We start from the raw sequence: 27,431 nt of genomic DNA on the forward strand, positions 1-27,431 counted from the left end.
CATGGTTTCTGTTTTCTATTTTTAATAGGTTTGTTTCAAGTGTTTGGTCATTAAGCATGATACTAGCTTTGAAGTAGTTACCTATTTTATTGTAATAAAAATATTTCTTGTCTCTAGTATCTGCTGGCTGCTGAAGTACCTGATTTTGGGGTGGGAGAGAGAGGAGTAATCTGGGTTGTTGAACAGCATCTTCTCAGAATACATACACGAACTCTGCTATTTCTTTTGGTGGCTGGATAGCTTTTTCTTCAGATTTTGGCATTCAAGAGTTGTAGCTTGCACCAAAACTCTTTAAGTTACAACGTCTCCTGTCACTTCTTCATTATGCTTCTTATTCAACAGTCCCTACAGCAGGAAATTGGGTTCAGACAATAGGAATGGCATGTGCTCATGAGTTTTGCTTCAATGTCAACTTCCCTGATGCTCTGTGCAATTGCACTGGAATCTTCAGTGGCATTTTGTGCTACACTTACGCTGGTTCATGACTCTACATCCCAGCCATCTACGTAATGGATAGCTAGGGGTTCTTCTTCTTCTTTATTTAAGTCTAAGTTGCATATTTTGGTTTCCAGCTTCATCTCCTTACGTAGACACACTTTTCAACATGAAGTTTGGGATTGTAGCAAATGACATATAAACCTGAATTCTAGTATTTTTCTTCCCTTTCAGTACTCTGTTTTATCTCCAGATATAGGTATGAGGAAAGTAGGTTTATCTACTTTCTCTTATTTTGATTCAGAACTCTCCTGGATTAATTTTCAAATGAGCAAAAAATTTTCAAATGCCCTTCAAATAGTTACTTTAAGAGAGAATATGCAAGTACTAATGATGTTTATATTTTGCAAAGGCTTTCACAAATAATCCCTCCTTTGGAATCAAGTTCAGGATTAACTTTTGTGACATAAAATCCACCCAATGACTTCAGAGTCACACTGAATTTTGTTTTGTTTTTTTGTTTTTGTTTAATGTAAAATGATCTCACTGAGGCACTCAATTCACTTTTCAGTCACTGACTAATTCTGGACCATATTTCAAAATTAAATTAATCACCAAACACTGAAAACTTAGCACTACTAAAGATGTTCAAATAAATGTCCCAGGTAGTTTGTTTTCTTCGCTTTTCTCTTAGGTCTAAAGATAATACTGCCTCCCCACCCCTCCAAGGTACAACTATTTCAACACGGCATATTTATCCATTCCATTTTTATGAGGTATTCTATTTTATGAAATAGTTTATGAGTTAGACACTTGTCATTCACCTTTAAAAACCGTTTAGTACTTTCAATTTTCAAAACTATGTTTCATCACAGAACCGTACTGAGGGAGATTTATAGCTCGTACATGAAAACCAGCCACAATGGTAAATACGTTTTTGAGAAGTATAGATAAACAAAGTTAAACAAATTTCTTTGTTTCAGTACTTCTGAAGGTCTTTTCTACGCTAATGTTCATTGTGAATATCCAAGACTGATATTACGTACACAGCATTTCCCAGATGGGGCTAGCCAACTGGGTTCTCTACTGCCTTTTCTATCATGTATTTTCCATCCTTCCCCAAAGATGTAATATTCAACTAAAAGCACTAATGGATAAAATCATTAATATATGAAGGCTGTCTCTTACCATGGCATATTTTGTTTCTCTTCTCTATTCTTTTCTTTCTCTTGTAATAGGTCATGAGTGGAACCCTGTGCACAGAAAGGGAGACAGAATCAGATGCTAAAGCACATTGAAAAGTCACATCAGCTTCATTATTTTTTAAAAACAGGGCTCTATAATGCAAATTATAATTCTCTCTCTTCTGCTTAAAACTCCGCAGTAGGTATTCCTTATCTAAAGAACAAATTCCATGTTTGTCTTTTACATCTCTGGACTCATCTGCCACAATACCTCACAAGCTCCGAGCACTCCAGCAGCATCAGAGAGCTCGCAGGTCACCTCGCCGGCCAAATACAGCAGGATATTCTGGCATGCCAATGTAAGGAGTCTGCACACCTACTCTCCAGGGAAACGGGAGAAAATTTTTTTTCAATTGCCCTATGATCAAGCTCCATTTCCTTCCCTCCTGCAAACAGTGGCTTTTTGCCACTTGTTAGACCACACAAGCTGTCATAAGCACTCTCTGGAAGTTGGGACCATAGACAGTAACCGTCCAGGCTCTGGAACTGGACGTGATAATCTTTGGGCAGTGTTACAGGGTTCAGTGTACTTGAAGCTGGGGTGGTGGGGGTCATGGCTTTGTGTGGCCCATTATCTTAGCCCTACATATAGCCTTCCTGCCCTGTGGGGTTGGGTGTGGCCAGAAGAGGCAAGAATAGGGACACCTCAAAGAATTGGACCAAGGAAAAGGCCATCGCTTACACTGCTATATTCTGATAATATGTTACCTGAATCAGTCTTGGGATCCCACAAGTTGCAACGTAGGTATATGAAACAAACATGTAGTGCACATGATGAAAGCAATCTGTAATCCTTATCGTTTGATCTTCCCTGGTGTTTCTTTCAGAACATTAAAGAAGGTCCAATTCATAACATATGTACACTTCTTAACATCCCTTCTCTTGTTCCAGCTGCTAATCAAATCCCTTACATACCACAGCTTTGCCCACATCTTCCTCTTGTCACTCTCCACTTTCAACTCTCAATTCAAAACTCTTCCTTTTACTTCCACTCTCATTCTTTCCTTATGCTTCTACTACTAATATTACTCTCTCTTCAGCTAACTTCTGTCTTTTTTGGGTTCTTTCTCTACAAAGTACTGAAATAACACAACAAGGCCTAAAAAATATTAAGAAGAAGGGGAAATCTGAACAAGTATTCTAAAATTTCTTTGTGATGAGGGTAGAAAAAGAAGCAGTAACCAGGTTATTAACACTAAGCGTTTAGGAATCATCTTTGGTTCTCATTTTCTTTTACCTTCAATATTTAGTAAACATCATGATTATTTGGCTTTCTAAATATTGAAACATATCCCAGAGTTTCAGCAAGAAATGTTGTTATAAAATATAAAATCTTAATTAACTTTAGCAAGAGCAATTTCAATGAGTGGTGACAGGGGAAGATATAATACAATGTTGAGTAAAGAATGGCAGGGCGAGAAAGTGGAGACAAGTAGGTGAATGCAGACAACAGTTCTGACAAGTTGTATAAGCAGTAAAAAAAGTAGAAATGAAGGCAGTGGCTTTCTCTGTTACGTTCAGCTTACTGAATTCTAATTGAGGAGGTACAGGCCAAATTTCTGGATTTCCAGGGATTGTATCCTCAGTCCAAGCTGAGAGCTTGCTTCTTAAGTCTTCAATTTGGTATCACAGTTTTTCAAGAAGAAACTAGCAACTTGATAAGGAGCTTATCAGAAGGTTAAAGCATCAGGTGGGTATTTTAAGTAATGATAACATTTATGATCTTTCAATTCTCAGATTCTATTTTATGGTTTAAGTGGGTCATTCAGGCATAGAATCAATTTTGTTCCCTAAATTGATTATGTTAATCATATTTTGAAGCTGTAAAGTAGTAATACTTTTGCCTGATTTACAGACTGCCTGGTTTTATTTTACTTGATTGTATACATATTACACAGTTGGATTTAAGAGTTCTAGGTTGGCAACTTTAGATTTAGATATCTGAAGGAAAATTCCAGACTGTCTAAAAGCATCTAATAAATTCCTGGTCTTTAAAAAGCTTACGTTATGTTAAGTTCAGGGTAGACAACATATAATGCATAATACTTTTAAGTCAATAATTAAAAAAAATTAAAAATAGTACCTTTCTTCCCTAATTAAATGTTATAACAGCCTAACACATTTAAAAGGTAAAAGAGGAGATGTTTTAGTTAAGGCAGTAGAAATGGGCCCAAAGCCCTGACCCTTAACTTCCTTATATAACTTTGCTCCTAAACACAAAACTACACCTCATATACAGAACACACACATGTTCACACACACACACACTCCTTAGGGCTCTGTAGAAATGACCAAATAACACTAAGTAAACAATGTAAGAAAATTTGTGATTAACCTTGAAAATGAATGGTATCATTCAAGGATGGAGAAATTAAAATCCACTAAGAACATTTTATGGAGTGTGTAAAAGTTATCTATTGCCATGTAACAAGTTACCCCAAAGCCTAGAGGTTTGAAACATTCATTATCTTCCAGTTTCTGTGAGTCTGGAATCTGAGCATAACTTAATTGGGGCCTCCAGCCCAAGGTCAAGGTCTCTTACAAGGTATCCTGCAGGGTTTCTAGTCCTGCTCCCAGCACAAGAACGCAGGACATGGTGAGGCCAAAAAAAAACTACCCACGGAGCCATAAATAGGGGAGTCATACCACTATAGTCTCTCTGGAGGGTGGGTTGGAGACACAGGAAGCAGGAGCTGCACAATGCGCAATCCACTGTCCGCTTCTCTGCCAACCAACCACCAACCAACCCCCTAGTGTAGTAGCCATGGCAGTTATATTAGTGGCTAATGGCCAACTGGTAACAGCTGATGGCCACCCAGCCACAGAGGATGGCCGTCTGATTATAGCTGATAGCCACCTAATAACAGAGCCAGCACCTTTCCACGTGAGGCCGAGAGCTTGGAAACTGCTCTCTGGGACTCTGTCCCCACACTTCACCCCTACAGGGTCTGGCCTCACAATCTACATGACAAGCATCTTCTGTGAGGGGCTCTGTGTCAGGAACCCAGCTGTAGGGACAGAGCCAGGAGTGCAGTTTCCAGGCTCTCACTTTCATGTGGAAAGGTGCTCACTCGAGTAGTAAATGTTGATGAACTGTGATTGGATGGCCATTCGCTGTGGCTAGTCGGCCATGAGCTGCAACCAGTGAGCCACTGGCCACTAATATAACTGCTGTGGCAACAATAGGAGAAAATGGGGGCTAGCAAGAAGATGGTGGCTGAGCTAGCAAGAGTGGATTGCAGTTAGCACAGCGGATTGCAGCTAGCAAGTGACGTTGGTTGGCAGAGAGAAGTGGACGGCAACTTGTGGATAGTTGTGTGTCGTGCGGGACAGCCTGCGGGGTCTCTGCTCCCGCTCCCCACATAAGAACACAGGACATGGTGAGGCCAAAAAGGAACACCCACGGAGCCATAGATAGGGGAGTCAAACCAATATATTTTCGCTGGCGGCTGGGCTGGAGACACAAGAAGCAGGATCTACATAATCTGCAACCCACAGTCCTAACAGCAGTCCGCAGTTGTCAGCCACCATCTTCTTGCTAGCTTCCATTTTTTTTTTCTAGCGTAGCCACAGCAGTTATATTAGTGGCCAATGGCTCACTGGTTACAGCTGATGGCCAACTAGCCACAGCTGATGGCCATCCAATCACAGTTGATGGCCATTTACTACCTGAGCTACCAACTTTCTATGTGAGGCCAAGAGCCTGGAAACTGCTTTCTGGGGTTCTGTCTCCACATTGTGGCTCCTGCTTCCTGTGTCTCCAACCCAGCCACCAGTGAGAATACAGTGGTATGACTTCCTTACCTATGGCTCTGTGGGTGTTCCTTTTTGGCCTCACCATGTCCTGTGTTCTTATGTGGAGAGCAGGAGCTGAGACCCCACATGCCACCCTGCATGACACCAGATCACAAGAAAAAGTTCTAATCCAGTTCAAATAATGTCCCAGGGGGTGTCCCTTGATGTCCACCTACTTTCTGGGCACAGCCAGACTTCCTGGGCACAGCCAGGGTTCTCAGAGCACCGCACTGGAAAAACAGTGGCTCACAGCCAAGGTGCTTACATATTCTCCAGGGCGGCTGGTCAAGAAACAGGAAGTAAACATCTGCCTGCACCCCAACAAGGGGTCTTCCTGCACCTCAGTCTCACTGGTGGTCGGGCGAGACACAGGAAACAAACATCTGTCAGTTCCACCCCACAGTGGCACATTCCCAAGCAAACAGTCAAGTGGTCCATCAAATCAGGGAAGGAAGGCCATTCCCCATAGTCCACAGTCATTCACCAGGGCTGTGTGTTGGCCTCACAATGTGTGCCCTCTCCACAGGGCGAGGGCTCCAAGTTCTCCCCGACCTGGGGAAGAGGGACAACCTTGACCTCACCTACCTCCTCCACCGAGGACTCAGCCAGCATTTCCTCCTGGAATCACAAGTCCTGCATCCGGGCTGCCTCAGCAAGCATTTCCCAGCCCACATGGCAGCAACGACCTTTGCTTTCTCTGGCCTGTGCTGGTTGGGGAACCGTCCATGTCTTCCCACCCCTCCACGGGGGTCCAGCTCTCAGGCAGCTGCTCCTCCTGGTCTTCCTGAGACTGTTCATACTCACAAACTGCTCCACCACCGCCTGTCAGAGAGCTTTGGCCGGCGCCGTACCCTGTTTGCTGTGTCATGTGTCATGCGGGACGGCCTGCGGGGTCTCAGCTCCCACTCTCCACATAAGAACGCAGGATGTGGTGAGGCCAAAAAGGAACACCCACGGAGCCATAGATAGGGAAGTCACACCACTATATTCTCCATGGCAGCTGGGTTGGAGACACAGGAAGCAGGAGCCACATGATCCGCAACCTGCCGTCCACTTCTCTGCCAACCAACAACCAAACCCCTACCGCAGCCACGGCAGTTATATTAGTGGCTAATGGCTAACTGGTAATAGCCAGTCACAGTGGATGGCCATCTGATTACAGCCAAGCCAGCACCTTTCCATGTGAGGCCGAGAGCCTGGAAACTGCTCTCTGGGTCTTGGTCCTCACACAAGACTTCAAGGTATAGGCTAGAGCCACAGTCCTGGTGCAGGATCTGCTTAGAAGTTCTCTCAGTGATTTTTGATAGAATTCAGTTCATTGCAGGCTCTTGGACGAAGGACTTTAATTCTTCACTGGTTGTGGGCTGGAGGCCACTCTCAGTTGTTTGCCACAGGGGCCCTTAGGGCAGTTCAGAACATGGCAGTTGGCTTCGTCAGAGTGAGTGCTAGGGCAAGGGCGTATAAACAAGATGGAAGCCACAGCCTCAAAGCATAGAAGAAGATCTGTACTTTTGTAATCAACGTTATTTAAGCTTTTAAACCTGAGAAGTGTTTTGCTAGTTATAGTGAATCAGGTGTTTTATGTTCTTTGAAAACTTTTTAGAACTTTTATTTTCTTGATTTTTTTCCTCCAGAAGCTTAATGAACAGTAGCATTTAGTTTTTAAATGTTGCATTTCACATACCTGAGTTTTATGGAATATTTCATAACCTCAAGTGTGTGTTTTGGGGAGGAAAGGCAAGGAGTTAATTGGAGATGTAATGATGTCTCCAGACAAAACTTAACTTGATGTGTTTCAGATTAATTATATTTCCATTTGAGGTGGGTGCCGTCCAAGCCTTTACGCCCGCCACAATATTGAGTCCCATTATTATAGACTAATGAAGAGTCAGACCCATTGTTAGAAGTACTCATTACTTCAAAACAAACTATCTTGAAAACAGCAAAAGCAGGAAGTTCCTATGAATTGCATATTGGTGTGGTGTTTAAATAATGTGGAATGAGCAGCTGTGAGTAATAGGATAACAGATACTAACTGATCTACGTGATCATCATGCAAACAAGACACATTTGGAAAAGTGAGCTTTCTCCTGCATCTCTCTTACTGAATGCCACCCAAAGGAATCTAAACGCAAGATGATGGAATTCTTTTCAGAAGCACTTGAGTAATCATGCCTCATTTTCTCAAGGAGAGACAGAGAGCAGCAAACATCGAAAGCTGTATTTTTCTAAAATGAAACCTTAGGTAAGAAAAGATTTTGGTTCTGATCTAATACTGCCCTAGAAACACCTGGGATCACAGAGTTGGCAGTTAGTGCTAGTCTTTAAAAGATTTTTGCCTCTCAGAGAAGGAGTGCTTTTAAGAACAGAAGAGACTACTGTGTTTCCCCGAAAATAAGACCTAGCCGGACAATCAGCTCTAATGCGACTTTTGGAGCAAAAATTAATATAAGACCCAGTCTTACTTTACTATAAGATCCAGTCTTATATAATATAATATAATACAATACCTGGTCTTATTTTACTGTAAGACCCAGTATAATATAATGTAATATAATATAATACCGGGTCTTATATTAATTTTTGCTCCAAAAGACACATTAGAGCTGATTGTCCCGCCAGGTCTTATTTTCGGGGAAACACGGTAGGGGTGAAGAAAATCCATAGCACAGGACTCCTTGGGCTGCTTTACCTCCCCAAGAGCTCTTTGCATGTTGCATGGGACCAACCCATACATTTTACCAACACTCCCTCACTCTCACGTTTGTCTGAGTTTACATCCTATTTTCTTCAATTTGGGTCCTTATAACCCATCTTACACTATAATTATCTAAATTCTTTCGAAGAGTCCAGGTTTAAGTTTCTGTAATCGTGCTTCCTACCATGCTCAGGAGTACTACAATGACACCGGTTGTATAACTCATTCCTAAGGATTAACTCACTCAGGCATGCTCGCTAAGTCTTAATGCCTGTCTTTTATTTGAAAATAAACATAAACCTAAAGGGTTAAACACTATATCAGGTGGTTTGGATACTAAGAAAATAATGGGAGATAAAGTGCTAAAGTAAAAATGACTTTGAGAAGAGAGAGTTCAACAAGCTGTATGGTAGCCAACAGGAAAACATCATGGCCCGGGTGAGGTGTGAGATGAGCTTCAACAGAAGAGAAGTTGAATGAGGAGAGTGTAGCAGCAGGCAGGAGGGATGAGTAATTATAACATCTATATGACCTGGTACCCATCATAGGCTAAAATCACGGATCCTTCCTCTTTGTAATAAAAAGATCATTTTTTGTTGTTGTTCGTAGGAAAATTAATGGCTTTACAATTACTCAATTTGTTTGGACTGTTGAGTCAAACACTTCACAGTAAGAGAAGACAAATAAGTTAGTTCATGACTCAAGATCCTAATTTAAAGCGAAATTCCATCTGTTTGTATAATGCTTATGATAGTTTTTGAAAGTCACATCCAAAACGATAAAAAGAAAAAGTTTAGAAGTGAAGGCCACTGATGTTTTTACCCTTTCTTTTCACTTGTAACTACATGTGATTTAGGACACTGTATTAGGGTTCTCCAGAGAAGCAGAGACAATAGGAAATAAATGTAAGACCCAGTCTTATTTTACTATAAGATCGGGCCTTATATAATATAATACCCGTTATAATATAATATAATATAATATAATACCAGGTCTTATATTATTTTTTTCTCTGAAAGATGCATTAGAGCTGATGGTCTGAATAGGTCTTATTTTTGGGGGAAACATGATACACACACACACACACACACACAGATTTATTTTAAGGAATTAGCTCATGTGATTATGGAGGCTGGCAAGTCCAAAATCACAGAGTGGGCTGGCGGCTGGCAGGCTCTATACCCAGGGATGAGCCGATGTCGCAGTTTAAGTCCAAAGAATGTCTCTTGCAGAATTCACTCTTCTTTGGGGGAAGTCAGTCTTTTTGTTCCTTTCAAGCCTTCAACTGATTGGATGATGCCCACTCGCATGCTGGAGGGCAACTGCTTTACGCCAAATTCACTGATTTAAATATTAATCTAATAAAAAACACCCTCACAGAACATCCAGAAGAATGTGTGACCACATACTTGGGTATGGAGGCTCAGCCAAGTTGACACGTAAAATTAAACGTCACAGACACTCGTTTTTGTTTTTTCTCCCCTATAATCCTAGTGACAGTGGATAAGTCACTCATTCTTTCCAGTTCTCAGACTTCTTTTTAGTAGAATGAGGAGAGATGATTTTTAAGTTCCCATCTATTCCAACCTCAAAATATTTCTTTCCCTAATATTCCTTTCTCATTTTTTATCCTTCATTCCCATAAATAAACTTTTAAAAACATACAATCAGAAACAATTGATGATTGATTTATCTAACTATAAGAGGCTGCGATACCAATATTTGCCTATTATTTTCGATGTGAAGATAGTATGCCTCTGTATTGTTTGCAGAATGTTTCAGCTGAGTTGCTTTTTTACCAATGCTGATAAGTTTGAGCTCTGTCATGCTCATTTTCTTAAACGGTTTACCTTCTAAAAGTACACATGATAAGAAAACTTACTATTATTTCAGTGTAGACTGTGCCCTTAGAATGAAAGTAACTGGCTTCTGGGGGGACTTAATGACCGTATTCGCATTAGAGATGTGTTCTCACTCAATGGAGCCAAGTAGGTTAATGACCTAAGGTTTTTGTCTTCATATCTGCATAGGATTCATTTTGTCTGCATAGGTTTCATGAGAACATGTCTTGCTAGTTAAAATACCAAACTCCAATGGCAAAAGGGTGGTAAACAGACCCTATCAAGATTTCTAATTTAAGGCATGATTGCTTCATAAGGCATGAAGGCAACATTGCTAGAAGTGTTTTCCTGAATTAAGGATAAAAAAGTAAGTTGTTAAGAAGTATAAGGCCTCTTAAAAATTCACCACCATTGATACATAGTTCTGTCTTCCTAGTGTATGCCCATTCATTCCTACTGTCTGTCATTAATCAGAAATGGTCATAATCAAAAAAACTAAAGTGACATCATCTTCCCAGAGTGCAGTGTCACTCCAGAGGACTTACCCAGGGCTGCACAATACTTGACTCTGGAGATTTCCCTGAGACTCAGTCCTCTTTGAACATTCTTGGATTCACTGTCTTCAAAATAGCTTACTGGCCCTAGAGGGGTGCATGTGAAGTAACTGGAATGAGACCATTTCTAAAAACAGGTTATCAATTGAAGCAGATAAACCAGATGTTACTGAGGAGACTGATGTGACCACATATACAATATTTCCTGAAGAAAATTCCTATGACATAGGCAGTGTCCAGTAGAAAATAATTTAAAAGTAGATGTTTTAATTTCACAAATAAGGAAATCCAGGCTTCAGTCGTAGAACAAATTTAGATAATTTTAACCCAATGGTTTATGTGCTATTTTTAAAAGTCCTCATGTTGAGGCCATGTGTCACAGAATATTGGAACATTACAAAAGTGCACCTAAAATTGACTTATCAAGACTGAAGTGGCTTCACTAAAATCGATTCCTAAAGAATAAATGGATGTGTTAAAAACATCACGTGTTTATACCCTTAGAGAATAAATCTTCACAATGCAACTGTGGCCTTTGAAATGTACTCATTTCTGTAAAAAACAAAAAAAAGTATATGTACAATGTGTTGTGAACACACTCTTTAATAAGAGCAGCAACATCAAATATACTCAAAGCAAGAATCGTGTCTGAGTTATCAAAATCCCCCTGCCCCTGTTTAGCTTAATGCTGTTCCTTTAGAATCTGAAAGTCTCTTACTGTGTCGTATTGATGACAGGCATTTTACAGTCTGTGGGCAAAGTGAATATTTTGTGAGCTGGTGTGTAAAAGGTGTGAGTTATATAACTGATCTAGCTATATAAATACACAAATACATATCTGTGTATTTAAATTTTTATTTGTTTCCCTGGAAAGTTATGTCTACAAGATCACCAAAAAATTATCTTTTAAAACCAATCCAACGAGCATTTTTCAAATTTTTTCCCTCCACTAACCAATCAACAAACAAGTGCATAAATTGACTACTGCACTGTTGACTGGTCTCTCTAAGGTATCACTTAAGTTCAACTTCCACATCGGCATCTGGAGATACCCTCGCTTTTGTACCTCCTTCCCCGTTTCTTCTTTCTGTAATGAATAGCAATGGGTTTCTTTTCCCCTAGGTTAGGTGGCCTCTGCATACTTTACCTTGAGAACTTCATCTCTTACATGGATTCAGTTATGTTGAAACAACTCTGTAACCTGGATGAGCTATACGCCCTTGAGTGCCCTATATTTTGCTCACTATACGATTTTGTGTTTATGTGCTTTGCTATAACTGAAAAAGGCATAATGACAATAGGTGATAGGTTCTAAAAAAGAAAATCCAAACTTAAAACAAATAACTAGTTAGTATTTCTTATATTTCAAATATTTGCTACAGAAATATCCACGGCAAGTTAAGTTTTCGTTTCTAGCATTTCATTCATAAATTAGCTGATGCCTTAATTAGGAACTTATCACCAACTCTCTATAGAATCATAGATATAAGGTTCTAGGGACTTGTAAAAATAAAGATAAATAATGATAGTAATTCAATAATTTGCTAATTAAGAAGTACTCTTCTACATCACAATAACAATTTCAATTTTCTCTGTGCAGTGTACAAAACGAGGACAGTAAACAATGTAAAGTTGGCTTCCTATGTAAGAAGATAACTCATATCTTACAGTTAGCACAGGAAACTGATAGAAAGGGCTTGTGATACAGGCTGATGTATCATAATGAAGGCTGATAAATCAAAGACTGATTCTTATGAATGTATTAGGTTGGTGCAAAAGTTATTGCAGTTTCAAAGGTTAAAAAATAATTGCAAAAACCGCAGATACTTTTGCACCAAACTTATAATAAGAGCTCAATTAATGGGAAGGGAAGAGCTGTATTTTATCCCCTATTTCCTCTTGTGTCACTCTTGTGCTTATGTCCTCTGCTCCAACAGTCCCTTCCTGTAGTTTCTCAAATGGTCCAAACTCTTTTCTCAGGGTGTTTGCGTATTCTATTCCCTCTGATTGAAACACTCTTCCTCCCCACTCTTCACCTGGCAAATCTCACTTACACTTTAGGAAGTCTTTCTTTCACCTTTCTGATCTAAGTGAAGTCCTTTTTATTATCCTCTTTCATTGCATCTGTTTCTTTTTCCCATTTTACCTTTTCTAAAAATTTCATATATTTCCTTGTGTGTTTATCGTTCTCTAAACTGAAAATTCCATGAAGCCAGGAAAAATTTCACCCTTATAATTGTACTGTCTAGCATATTGTAAGTGCTCAGTAATTATTTATTGAATGAATAAAAAAGTTAATAACGCAGTCTTCACTCTCCTGGATATATACCCCCAAAATTTGAAAACACTTAACCATAAAGACATATGTGCTCCAATGTTCATTGCAGCTTTATTTATGGTGGCCAAGACATGGAAACAACCAAAGTGTCCTTCAATAGATGAATGGATAAAGAAGTTGTGGTATATATACACAATGGAATACTATTCGGCCATAAGGAAAGATGAAATAGTACCATTTGCAACAACATGGATGGATCTTGAGATTATAATGCTAAGCGAAACAAGTCAGACAGAAAAAGTAGAGAACCGTATGATTTCACTGATATGTGGTATATAAAACTGAAAACAACAAAAGAACAAGACAAACAAATAAAGAAACAAAAACTCATAGACACACACAATAGTTTAGTGGTTACCAGAGGGTAAAGGGGGCGGGGGGTCGTAGATGAGGGTAAAGGGGATCAAATACATGGTGATGGAAGGAGAACTGACTCTGGGTGGTGAACACACAATGTGATATATAGATGATGTAATACAGAATTGTACACCTGAAATCTAACTTTACTAACAACTGTCACCCCAATAAACTTTAATTAAAAAAAGTTAATAACCATGGAAATTTCAATTCTCTAAATAGTTTTTGTAAAATGGTCGAAGTGGAGCATAGGATAAAATCTTGACTCACTGTTCTGAAAACCTCATTTTTTGAAGAATAGGTAAAACATCATAGGTATCCACCTTCCTTGATTTAGATATGATGAGTAAGTCCTTTGTAGTGATACAGACCTTGGAGAACATAGTATAATAGTAGAAAAGGAAGAAATTACTAAACATTGCTATAAAAGTGTATTCGCAAACTCATCTGTAGAATGGGAACAAGCCTGTCCTGCTTATATTCTGGAATCTCTGTGAAGATCAAATAAGCTAAAGCATGTCAGAAAACTTTGAAAACTGTAACGCTTTACCCTACTACAAGATGGTAGTAGCGGTATGCCAGTTTTGGGAGAGGGTATGTCACATATTCAAGTAAATAATAGATGTAAAACAAATAAGGAAAAGTGCTTCTAAAAAATATAAATCAATGTTGAGGTACTTTATTTAACTCTGAAATAATAAATATTAATTATAGTAAATGTATACAATGAAGATTTAAAAAAGAAGAAAACCTTTTCCTTAATTTTATTCCTTGGAAGCAATGATGTGTTAACATTTTGCAGATATTTGGACATTTAATTTTTTGTTTTTATTAACAAAAGTGGTATAATTTTCTAAAACTGCTTTGTGATCTTGTTGCTTAGTGATAGAATTCTTAATGGGTGAATAGTATTTTCCTACGCTCAGCTACTCACTCATTCATTCTTGCGTCTGTTCACTGATGCAGTAATCATCTATTGGCGCTTACTTTATGCAAGTACCATGTTGGATGCTGGGAAGACTGTGGTGGTAAGACAGAAAATAACCCCAAATTACTCCATGAACATTTAGTTCTAGCACTGATAAGTGCTAGGAGGAGAGGTACATGCTAGAAGTACATTTAATAGGCTGTCTGACCTAGTTGGGGGCTGGGAGGTTAAGGTAGGTGTATTTTGAAAGATGAGAAATTAACTAAGCAAACTACCAAAATAGCTAACACAGGCAAAGACTTCACTGATGGGAGGTACATGCAAATGCGATTTTTGAATGGGAACATCATTAAAAAATGAAATTCTGAACATAGTCTTGAAATAATTTCAGTGAAGGAAAAAAAATCAGCAAAAACAGCACAGAGGCATTAAAGATGCCAAAGAACAGGAAGGTTTCTTATGTTTAGATTTTGGAATACCTAAAAGTTATGGAAGAAGGGACATAGAATTAAAAGGTTTTATTATTCAAAAATCAATCCATATGTCCCACAATTAGGTATACCTTCTCTGATCTCCTTAAATAATTCAGTTCTCCTTAAATATTCAAATTAGCTTGGTATAGTACAGTCATTCCCTGCCTGTTGGTAATAGAAACAAGTGGGGTTATTGTGTAGACCCCATGAGCTACAAAGCATGTACCACACACTGTCTTCATAGATGTGTGTCTCTGAATTTTTTACATGTATGTAGATAGGTGTTGTGTTTAATAAAATGCGAGTACTTTAAAAAAGCATTACTTCTCCCTAAACACTATACCATCCACTTCTCTGAGTTACGTCACTGACTTCCAGGCCACCCCTCTCTTGTACTTACTTCCAGATTCATTGGCATGCTTTCCAACTTTATGTCCTAATCCTTCATGAAACTGGATGTCGACATGGAGCATCCTGACCTCTTGGTTACTTGACTCTCTTTTCCGCAGGGATCATGTCCTTCATCTGAACATGGCCATTCATTCTTTATCTCTACCAATAACCAAACCCCAATAATTTCAAACTCTCAGATCCTTCCATGTTGGGAAGATCTCCACAGACAGGTTATGCTCTTGTGAAATATTTCTAAGAATTAAGAGAGATGTATGTTTAAATTTACATAGTGACTTATGACTTACAGAATATTTCTCCTGTATTATCCTTTAGATCCTTCACTGGATGGCTCTCCTCCACTCCCTTTCACAATTCTGATAACTGATGAAGTGAAGGTTTTATTTCATATCCCTGGGTTGTAATGATATTATATGGCCTATAAGATTATTAGAACCTTACCCATATACCAAAATTTAGGGGAAAATGTTTGTATATTCTAGATGAGTCAAATAACTAACTTCTTGCAAGAAAAATCATGGAAAATTTCGACTTCTGCTTATTTCAGTATTCGGGTGAACCAAAGGTAGTATAGCAGAGAAGGAGGTCTTAAAAGATGAGAAGACTCTCATTATAATGGTGATACACATATTGCTAGACTTGGGGAAAATTGATTTTGTTAATTTCTAACAAATATTAACTGATAAGCAGTTATTATTTTGCTACTTAACGTGTTACATTTGTTACCTTAAGACATCACTGAAAGAGCTCAACTTCTAGTCTGTGTTTTCACCAGCTTAGAGCCAGGAAAGCTTCTTTAGCTCATGGACGTAAGCATTTAATAGATTCTCCATAAATGATTAATTGGCTGATTTTTTTCAGGATTCACTTATTTCAATGTCAGACTAGGACACTACATAAATTAATTCCTGCATAAGACAATTTAATTTCTAATGACAGAGAGGTGTCCTAAAATTCAAGAAAATGTTGAAGTAAGTGTGCATATGTATGGAGGGAAAGGGGTTCTTTCTAAGGCACAGACTGATATTTTTTCATGCCATTCTGCTGTCAATTCACTGATTCATTCATTCATTCATTCATTCATTCATTCATTCATTCATTCATTCATTCATGTATGTAACATATATTTACTGGAAACCTACTTTTTACTGGTACTGGGCTAAATTCTTGGGATAAAGGGGAAAAGAGACACTTGGCTTCCAGTCTAGAAGGGGTGGGAGGCAAACCATTCAAATTGGAATGGCAGCACAGAGATATTACTATTATATTAAAAGCTTTATAAGAAGAAAAGCAGGAACAACAGCTGGTCTAGCATAAAGGAGTTTAAGGAGAAGCTTCATGGGAATAAAAACATATAACTCGAGACCTAAAGAATGAGTATTACATTGCAAATCTGACATGGGCCTTGGGAGTGGGGAGAGGAGAGTGAGGAAAGCCTATCTTCAAGTAAGTCCAGCCTGTTAGAAAAAGGTGCCTTTGACCACAAAGCTAATCTGACTACCGCACAATGTTTCTGGACTGGCAAGAGGTGAGATAGGAGGGAAAGAAGGATATTTCGGAAATCTTATAAACCATATTAAAGGTTCATGGGGTTTTAACCATGAATTGGCATGATCATTATTGGATGCATTTGAAACATCCTACTGGCTTAATTGTTCTTCCTACGTGTGTGTCTGTCATTATATTGATTTCCAGGCCTGGTTCAGCTAATCATGCTGCCTCCAGGTATAACTTCCTCCTCACTCTGTGCCATATCGTGCACTTATCATAGGTTTTTAAAAGTACTTTGTAGACATTTCTTAATGAATTCTCCTAGGAATTTATTATTCAAATATTAATGCTGTAGCGAGACAATAAACTTCAAAGTAAAATGACTCTAGGGGAGGAGGCCAAGAAATAAAGGTACCAACTAAGTTTGCCCAATTATATTGGCCCAGGGAGGCTGATTAGTGTAATATGTGAAACCATCTAGGAGGCAAACACGATGGTTCTCTCAGGCCTCAGAAGCTGCAAATCAAGCATGTTTTACAGTTCAGATCATACACACTCTGAGTAAAAGTCTGTTAACTGATTTTGAAAATGAGAGCACAGACTCAGGAGTCTTGCTTAGCTATTCTGTTGCGCAGCTTGATGTTTACTGGCCCAGGAGACAGCTGACTTCAGAATTCACCCTGGAGTTCAGGCAAAGCACAACACACAACCAAGTGAGCACTGGAACCTGGTGAGTTTCCTGTTTTCCACGTCAACAATAAACGCTTCTCAACCAGTTCACTCATGGGAAGAACGAGTTTCATAGGATGTCCTGCCTCTTCTCCTGAGAGAGAGAATTTCCCATCATGCCACCTTGCTCCTCACTTTCTATGGCTATCAATGGCATATTTTTTTTATTTTTTATTTTTGTCACTCAGGATTGAAACTCCACACGCTTTGGGGCATCTTTCACCTCCCTCACATCTAAAAAGGGAACAAAATTGTTCATTCTCATGTCCATCCTTCCAGGAATCACTCTAGTTCACAGCCTTATTAACTCATTTCTGAATTACTGCTGCGGTTTTGACTCGGAGGGAAACATAATTGCTCTCTTTAAGCATCTGAAGAGCTGTGGTGTAGAAGCTGCAGATGGGGTTGTTTCAGGTGACAGCAAGAAGATGGAACATCTAAGCTACTCAGCAGAGCACTGGGTTCAACATCCAGCAGCCTCATTAAAGAATGAATCTCCTCGTTCTTCCAAGCAGAGTCTAGATGACTTTGTCAGGGAAGTAGAAGAAGAGATTTCTGTGTTGGAAATGTAGTCGGATGTGAAATATAATATTCTATGATTATTTATTAAGGTATTAAAGACTTCCTCTCTATTTCTACTATTTATTAAATTTCTCAACAGATTCGTAGGAAATTCAGAGTAAAATTAAATATAATAACAGGAAAATATATAAACATAATGATACTTTTAAATAACATTTGGCTCAAAGCACCTTAATTACATACTATCTTTAGAACAACTACAATTAAGCCTATATATTCATCTACCGGCTTTATAATATTCTGGTAATAATACTCAGCGTTTCCATCCATTTTAATTTAGTTCATCCCCATGTTCCTATTTTATGGCTACGAAACAAAGGCTGATGAATAACACTGTATATTTTGTAGATACCTTTTTATTGAGAATGTATCTCAATAAATAAGTAGAATAAATAAGTAGAAACCTTGACTATCAAGATTGCCTAAGAATTCTTGCAACATTCTGAACTGATGCATAATTCTAAATGTCCAGTGAAATCTGACCAGGGAAGCCAAAGCAGAGGAAGAAGAGGGATGTGGTCAGTACATTAATATTCATCTGCACAGGGGTTGTATAAAAGCAACAAAAACAAACATAGTATTTTCTGACTTCTTCTTTATCAAAGAATAACCCTCCTCACCTTTTAGGATTTTAAACTGTTTAAATTGTTTAAATGTAGTGCACAGATTTTTATTGTGAGGAAAGTTCATATTCTCATTTACATAGTTGATTTAAAAATATTATTGAATGCTTCCCTTATAACAGGGTATACAAAGTAAGTAAGGAATTCATTATTATTTTACGTGAATTCCTGCAAAATCCTAATGACTCTTTCCCTGCTTCCAGCAAATGCCCTTTCTAGCCCATATTCCACACGATCACCATTGTTATTCTTTCAACACACAAGTCAGATTGCATCACGGCCCTAGCAGTGCTTTTTAATGGCTCCAATGGCAACTGAATGAGACATAAACACCTTTTTCATCAGCTTCTCGCATTTTGAGCCTTGGGTCCTAAGGTTCTCCTTTGTGTTCTGTTCCAACTATTACAAATTACTTCCTAGAGATTTAGGCCCAGTTATTCTTTCAGGCCTTCACCCATATTTTCTTAATCTTCAATGTACTTTCTTCCTTTTTCTGCTTGTGCTCTTGGCAGCAGAATAGATAGTGAAGACAGTTCCCATTGCCTAAATTTGTATTTCCCCTAAAAGTACCCTTTTTAAAGGATAAGTACATTGCTCTGCAGTATCCTGGTTTTGATAACCCAGTTTGTGTTCATTCTACCTTTGACTATTTAAGGATACTCTGGTGAGGGTGGGTGGGGTCAGAAGAGATGGTCAATGGGTATGAGAAGAGAAAGGATGTGGAAGGAAATCTTTAGGAAAAGGATTCAATCCAGGCAGCTGAAAGAGAATCAGAGAAACCCTAAAGGAAGCTTCCAATTTTCACTGCCAGTACTGACTGATTCCATCACTCAAGAGGTTAGACAGATCACTCCTGTTTAGTTTGAGACCTTATACATACATATTTCTACCTCTTTTAGTCTTCGTCAGCATCTTTCTACCACGGGGAGTCATAAATAATTGCTGGGTATTATAATAGGTGTCATGTTTCTGTCTTCCCCACTAGCCTGCTTTTCTTGAGGATAACTAGCTCATAGTAGAATCTTGATATACTTCATCAAATGAATAGCATACTTTGCTTCACACAAACTGATGAAAGAAGATAATAATAATGGCTTTGGCTGTGCCAGGCATTTATTGCAAAAGGCACTGGAATGTGAAGGAGAACAAGACAGTTGAGATCCTTTCCCTCTTGGAGCTTAGAGTTAGGTATACGTGTGTCAGGGGTTAGGCAGATGACTTTAAAAATGGAGCACCACTGACAAGTACTACTTGTAATTAGAATATAATACGATGACTGTAATGACGAAGTTATATACAAATGCTAGGCATACAATTAACTATCCTTAAGTAATAAGTAGGTGGGTAAAAAGAGATAAAAGGAATACAATTTATGGGAAAACGTATAAAAACATGGAGATGTATTAATAAATGTATATGTGTCTTCAGACCATGATACAAATTTTCTGTGGGCAGAGTGACATCAGCATGGGGAACATGGTATTAATTTAATGACGTTTCTGATCCAGCATCATGGTATTAAGTACAAACATCCCCAGATACAGTAGACTTTCCAAGCTTAATGAAGCTCGGCCAGACTGTAAGCTCCATGAGAGCAGGGGCTGTGTCATTGACTTCGGTTCCCTGATTTCTCACAGCTTAGGCACTCTGGAACTAGAGTGACGTTTCTCATTCTCTTACCTGCTCTGTGAGAGCCCTTCCATGAGAAGAAATGACACTCCCCAGTACTGCTCTGTAATAACATGTCCTGTGTTCTGAGAACACTCTTAGTGTATATTTATGATCTGGGAATTTTGAGGGAGGATGGGAGCTTTCTTTTTTATATGGTATTATTCATCCAGAAATTACGAATGAAATCAGTCAGGGTTTCCTCTCAAATATTAAAAATCCTTATTTTCCAGGAAGTTGGATGTTGGATAGTGCCAAGAATTCAAAGTTAGGGAGATCATCTTTCCGTAAAAATATATAAATTTGGCTTTTTACTTGTGGCAGAGAAACTTGCCTTGTTTAAGTAAAGCAAGTTGATCTGATCAAGAAATTGAATATTTTTCTTTTTTATTATCTTTGATTTAGCAATATAATACCTGAAAACTACTCAGTAAATATTGGTTCCAGTAAAACTAACTGAGTACCTATATTCAGTTCTAATACTGGTTTAAACAGAGTTACAAATGTGTTTTTTAGATTCTGGCATTTTTACATACTAGCGTTATCATTTCCTGCTCTCATATATTCTCATTAGTTAAGATATAATATTTCTTTAAGAGTATAACAGAACCCCCGACTGGATGGCTCAACTGGTTAGAACGTGAGCTCTCAACCACAAGGTTGCCGGTTCAATTCCCACATGGGATAGTGGGTTGCGCTCCCTGCAACTAGATTGAAAACAGCGACGGGGTTAGGAACTGAGCTGGCACCCTCCACAAGTAGACTGAAGGACAACTGCCTGAAGAAACACATTGTCCCCCAGTATTCCCCAATAAAATTTGTTTAAAAAAAAAATGAAATAAGTCAGAAAGAGAAAGACAAGTACCATATGATCTCACTTATATATGGAATCTAAAGAAAAGACTATGTGAATAAACTAATCAGAAACAGTTTTGGGGACACAAAGGAAAAACCGAGAGTTGTTAGATGGGTGTGGGGGGGGGGTTGGGGATAAGGGGAAAGGTGAAGGGATTTGGAAGCAGCTGGTAACCACAAGATGGCCTCAGGGTTTTTTTGAAAATTAATTTGGGGAAGGTATTCAATAATGTTGTAAAGATTTTGTTGGGTATCCGATGGACATGCGTCCTATTTGGGAGACCACCTCAGGGATACTGTGGATGCCTGATCATGGCATTGTACACCAGAAGCTAAACATTAATGAATGCCAACTATAATTTTATATATATAATGTGATGGCTCAGTGTGAGGTCGGAGGGATAGTGGATGGGGGAGGAGGGTTCACAGTGTGAGGGATATAAATGATGAACGTCTAAGTATTACCTTGTCTTGTACACCTGAAACTAATAAATAAAAAAAAAAATTAGAAAAAAAAATAAAATAAAATAAAAAATAAATATTAAAAAAAAAAAAGAGTATAACAGAATATCAAGCAATCACACAAATGACTTAGGTGGAAACCAATTAAAATTAATTAGAAACCTCCAAGTATTTGGGAAAAACTACTAGAGTTGTGGGGTATTCTCATTTATTCTTTATCAGTCCCATTTTTATCATCGTGTGCACTTGTAACCTTTGTTTTTCTCATAAAGTGGAAGAGACAAATAATCTATACTTCAAGTTGACATTATTTCCCTATAGAAAAATGTTGTTCCATTCAATCAATACGTTTTGAGTCTGGATTTCTGTACTCACTATATTTAGAACCAAGATAAATGCAGAATATCCCTAGGAAAGCTTTACAAAGACTCTTCCACATGAAAGCAAACAGCACTCCCAAGACGAAGTTACCTTCCTGAGGTTAAAACAACTTTTCACCGTAAATGGGCATGATCAAGACAAGTGAATAGCGTGCTGTTAACATTAAAAGGACATGGCATGCATTGCCCTTCCGGAACGGAGCCCATTAAAGCCATTTTTTAAAGCAAGGCCCACTTATAATGAGATTAAAAGAAGTTAGCAAGTTGTTATGTTGGTTTTGCTGTACAGATTTGGGCATAATCAGAAATTCTAATCATAAGAGCTGGGAGAACATTATAATTACAGTAGAGGGAGGGCCACCAAGTGTCAAACTCTCAGGAGGGAAATGGAGATTTATCACCTCAGTGGTGAGGCTGGTGAAAGATGCATGGGATGGTTTAGGGTCATTCCAGTGAATTTAGTGATGAAGTTAAAGACAGCCTTGTCGGGGCTGTCTTTATTGAGAAAGAGCTGGAGTTTAGGAACTGAAATACGTCTTGTAATAGAATGGATTTCAAGAAACTTACAGCCCAGTCACAGCTACAGCAATATGGATGAGTCCCAGACTGTTCTAATGAAACCTTTCATACCAATTGAATGTGCATTATTACCATGAACCTCCACTTAGAATATATCTGCAGGCTACCACTGGCAGGTTTAGGCCTGGGTGTTCCACCAAGGTGACGATCTCATTACACATTAAGCTCGTCTTTCTGCCAATAGAGATATGCTCTACATAACAGGTTAACAAAATTAGATTTCTTGTCTTTTTCTTCCTGAGCTCATGTATTAGGTTGGTGCAAAAGTAATTGTGGTTATAAGGTTAAAAATAATTGCAAAAACCACAATTACTTTGTTCTCTACTTCGTTCTCTACTTAACTACGCGTTATGAATGTTTGGGGGCAGTCATGGTGAAGAGAAAAAAGCTCCAAGGGGAAGAGTGAGAATAAGGAGCCTTCTGGTTTTGCTGCTTCATCTCTTCGTCCAGAGTTATTTCAAAACCACAGGTTTGTAGATGAGCAAGTTGGATTAGCAATACAAGAACTTCAAGAACTTTCCTGTTTTGATATTCCATGAAATAAGAAAGGGACTGTGAACTCGATTTCATGCCAAAAATACAGACTCACTTTTTAGACCCTTCAATGAAAAATAAAACCAAATATGTAAAATAACAACATCAACCTAACACAAAGTTTTAAAACTATCAAAACTTTAGCAGGCAATGTATACAAAATAACAAGCAGAGTTACTGATTTTTGTTGTATTTGTTTAGGTGTCATTATGTGAATATATTTTGATTCTACATGCCTGAAATAAAAATTACAGTTTCTCTGCCTATATTAAAAATGTTGTATTATTCACCCACTAAGATGCTTAGTCAAAAAAAAAAAAGAAAAAAAGAAAAAAGAAAATAACAAGTGATGGCAAGGATGTGGAGAAATTGGAACCCTTATGCACTGTTGGCGGGAATGTAAAATGGTACCACTACTGTGGAAAATGATATGGTTATTCCTCAAAAAAATTAAATGTAGAATTACCATATGATCTGACAATTACATTTCTGGGTATACATCCCAAAGAAATGCCAGCAGGGACTTAAATTGATAGTTGTTCACCCATGTTCATCTCCACCAAAAGGTGGAGAAAATCCAAGTCTCCACTGATAGATGAATGGTTAAACAACAAGTGGCATAAACACAGTGGAATATTATTCAACCTTAAAAAGGAAGGAAGTTTGACACATGCTACAACATGAACTTTGAAGACATTCTCTTAAGTGAAATAAACCAATAACAAAAGGACAAATATTGTGTGATTCCACTTATATGAGATACCTAAAGTAATCAAATTTGTAGAAATAGAGAATAGAATAGTAGTTGCTAGGGCGGAAGAAGAAATGGGAGTTGGTATTTAATGGGCACAGGGTGCCAGTTGGGGAAGATGAAAAATTCTGGAGATGGATGGTGGTGATGATGGCACAGCAAAGTGAATGTATGTAATGCCAATGAACTATATACTTAAAAATTGTTTAAATGGTATTTTTCATGTTACATACGAGGTCTGACAATTAAGTTTACGAACTCATCCTAGAAAAAGTGCTACATACCTCATTGCTGAATATCACTACAGTCACCTTCAAAGTACTCCCCTTTGGAAGTTGTGCACTGATGCCAGCATCTAGTCCACCCTTCAAAGCGATTTTGGAACTCTCTGGAATGGCCATCAGAGCTGTCATCGTATTACCCTTGATGTCCTGAATGTCATCCAAATGTCTTCCTTTCAATATTTCCTTTAATTTGGGGTAAAGAAAGAAGTCACTGGGGGCCAGATCAGGTGAGTAGAGAGGGTGTTCCTATACAGTGTTTTGATTACTGGCTAAAAACTCCCTCACGGACAGTGCTGTGTGAGCTGGTGCATTGTCATAACGCCATGAATTGTTTGCCATGAATTGTTGGTGAAAAGTTCAGATCATCTACCCTTTTCATGCAGCTGTTTCAGCACTTCTAAATAGTAAACTTGGTTACAAATAGTAAACTTGGTACAAATTCATAATGAATAATCCTTCTGATATCTAAAAAGCTTAGCGACATCGGTGCAACATGTTCGTGAACTTAATTGTCAGACCTCATATATGTTACCACAATAAAAATATTCTATTAACATAAAAAACAACTAATATAGAAACCACAATTCTTTAGAAACTGAGTCATTATTATTGGCTTCTTACTCTGACTAGATTTTGAGGCAATTTATGCTTCGCTTTTTTCATTGTAAGGGAAGCTATTACCAGAAAAATGGGAAAATAGATGCTGGGTAAGAAAAAGCAGCAAATCCTGTCTAGATTCCAAAGCAAGATGCACCACGGAAGGAGTTGGAAAAGCTAAAAAGACAAGTCAGGAAGTTAGGGTTCAGTCAAGAGGCTGCGGAGTTAGAGGAAAATCAGCAGAACTTGGGTAAATAATGGGCTTTAGTTTTGGAACCTATTACTGCAGCCATGAAATGACTGACTAATCAGATATTATCATTTTGAATCAACTTTTATCATCACACATCTTTTTTTCCCTTCTGTTAATTAGTTTCATACATTTTTTATTTCTCCCACTGGATTGTAAGATCCTTTAGAATACAATTAATGTGATATTTATTCCTAACTTCCTTATAATTCATAGTAGATACTTTCTTAATAATGAATGATTGAATGAAGGTGAGCTAAGTAATTTGGTACCTGAGCCATCAAAATTTAGAGTATAGGGAAATATTGACTGATTTATCAACCAAATAATTGGAATATATCTTAATTGATTAACTGATCACTTACTCAATTTAGGAAAACACGTTCAAATGATTTTCTTAATCTGCAAGTGCGGAATAAAATATAAATTGAAGCTGTCACAAATAACTCAATGCATAGAAAATGATAAATTAGGATAAGAAATAATAATAGTTAACATTTATTTAGCATTTACTAAATGCCAGACTCTGTATTAAGTACTTTTCATGAATTCACTTATTTAATCTTCACAAACATGTATTTATTTGTAAAAGAAATTAAATAAAGATATTTTATTTTATAGATAGAAAAATCTAAACATATAAAGTTCAATAATTGTTCCAAGGGCACATAAAAAATAAGTACTAGATTAATTATTCAAATCCAGAGAATTGGATTTGAATCCTACAGTGTTTTAAGACAAATGTGTTTCCTGACTAGTGACGTGATGAACGGCAAACCAGCAGGGCTTTGTATAAGGTCAGGCCAGACAGCACGCATGACTTCTTAAGTCCAAGATTCGTGCTCATGATACAGTAACTGCTGGTGAGATCCAGAGATCCTTGTTAGTGGTCGTAGATGATTACGGAGCTTTAAAAAAATAATTTTAAAAGAATGAACATTTTAGTTGTTTTCAGTAGTGAATAGTCATTTAAGTTCTGTTGGGGAATATCTACAAGCCTGAGGCTTTTTGTGGAGTATAACCCGAATAGATACACATTTAAAATACAAGTGACATGCCTATTTTTGTTTAAAAAAAGATAGTTAAAAGTAACTCCTTATTTTTTAATAAAATAAAATGATTTAACTATTTAAAATATATTATTTAGTTATCAATGCCAAATAATTAAGTAAAATGACATCCCAGTTTAAGTGTTCATTTGAAAGTACTGCTTCTTCAAATAAAGAGGCAACCAACAGAATGGGAGAAGATTTTTGCAAACAATGCCGCTGATAAGGGGCTAATATCAAAATATATAAAGAACTCATGAAACTCAACAACAACAAAAAATACAATTAAAAAATGGGCAGAGGACCTGAAGAGACATTTCTCCAAAGAGGACATACAAATGTTAAATAGACATATGAAAAAATGCTCAACATCACTAATCATCAGAGAAATGCAACTCAAAACCACGATGAGATATCACCTCACCCCAGTCAGAATGGCTATCATGAACAAGACAAATAGTAACAAATGTTGGAGAGGCTGTGGAGAAAAAGGAACCCTCATACACTGTTGGTGGGAATGCAGATTGGTGCAGCCTTTATGGAAAGCAGTGTGGAGGTTCCTCAAAAAACTAAGGATAGAATTACCCTATGACCCAGCAATCCCTCTTCTTTGGGTATATACCCAAAAAATCTGAAAAGATTTATCTGTAAAGATATATATGCTCTGATGTTCATTGTAGCTTTATTTACGGTGGCCAAGACATGGAAACAACCAAAGTGTCCTTCGATAGACTATTGGATAAAGAACTTGTGGTATATATACACAATGGAATACTACTCTGCAGTAAAAAAAATGAAATAGTGCCATTTGCAACAATATGTATGGATCTTGAGATTATAATGCTAAGTGAAATCAGTCAGACAGAAGAGTTGAGAACTATATGACTTCACTGATATGTGGGATACAAAATTGAAAGCAACAAAGAACAAGACAAATGAAAAAACTCATAGACACAGACAATAGTTTAGTGGTTACCAGAAGGTAAGGCGGGAGGGGAGTGGTAGATGAGGGTAAACAGGGTCAAATATATGGTGATGGAAGGAGAATTGACTCTGGGAGGTAAACACACAATGTGACATGTAGATGATGGATTACAGAATTGTACACTTCAAACCTATGCAATTTTTCTAACCATTGTCACCCCAATAAATTTTAATTAAATAAAAGTATTCCTTCTTACAATGCTTGGCTATACGGGGTGTCCCTGTAGCAGCATTTCAGCCCTGTATGTGGCTTTTCAGTATGATAGACACACACAATAATGTATAATACTGCTAATGGGATGTACGCTTATCGGTAATTACAATGTAGCCTGTTTTACTCCTTTGGCTTTAGTGTGTTCCTGTAAAGACCTAGCCTATAGCTTCAATTCTCCAAAGGCTACTTTGTTCTACACAAAGAAAATGGAATTGCACAGAGCCACTCCTTGCACCTTTAACCCCTTGGAACTCCTGTTCAAATGTGTGATGTTGCATTGGGCAAGAGTTTCTACTGTGGAAACAAAACAAAACTAAATAGAACA

The sequence above is a fragment of the Rhinolophus hipposideros genome (assembly GCF_964194185.1).
Source record: "Rhinolophus hipposideros genome assembly, chromosome: 25".
NCBI classification, from domain to species: Eukaryota; Metazoa; Chordata; class Mammalia; order Chiroptera; family Rhinolophidae; genus Rhinolophus; species Rhinolophus hipposideros.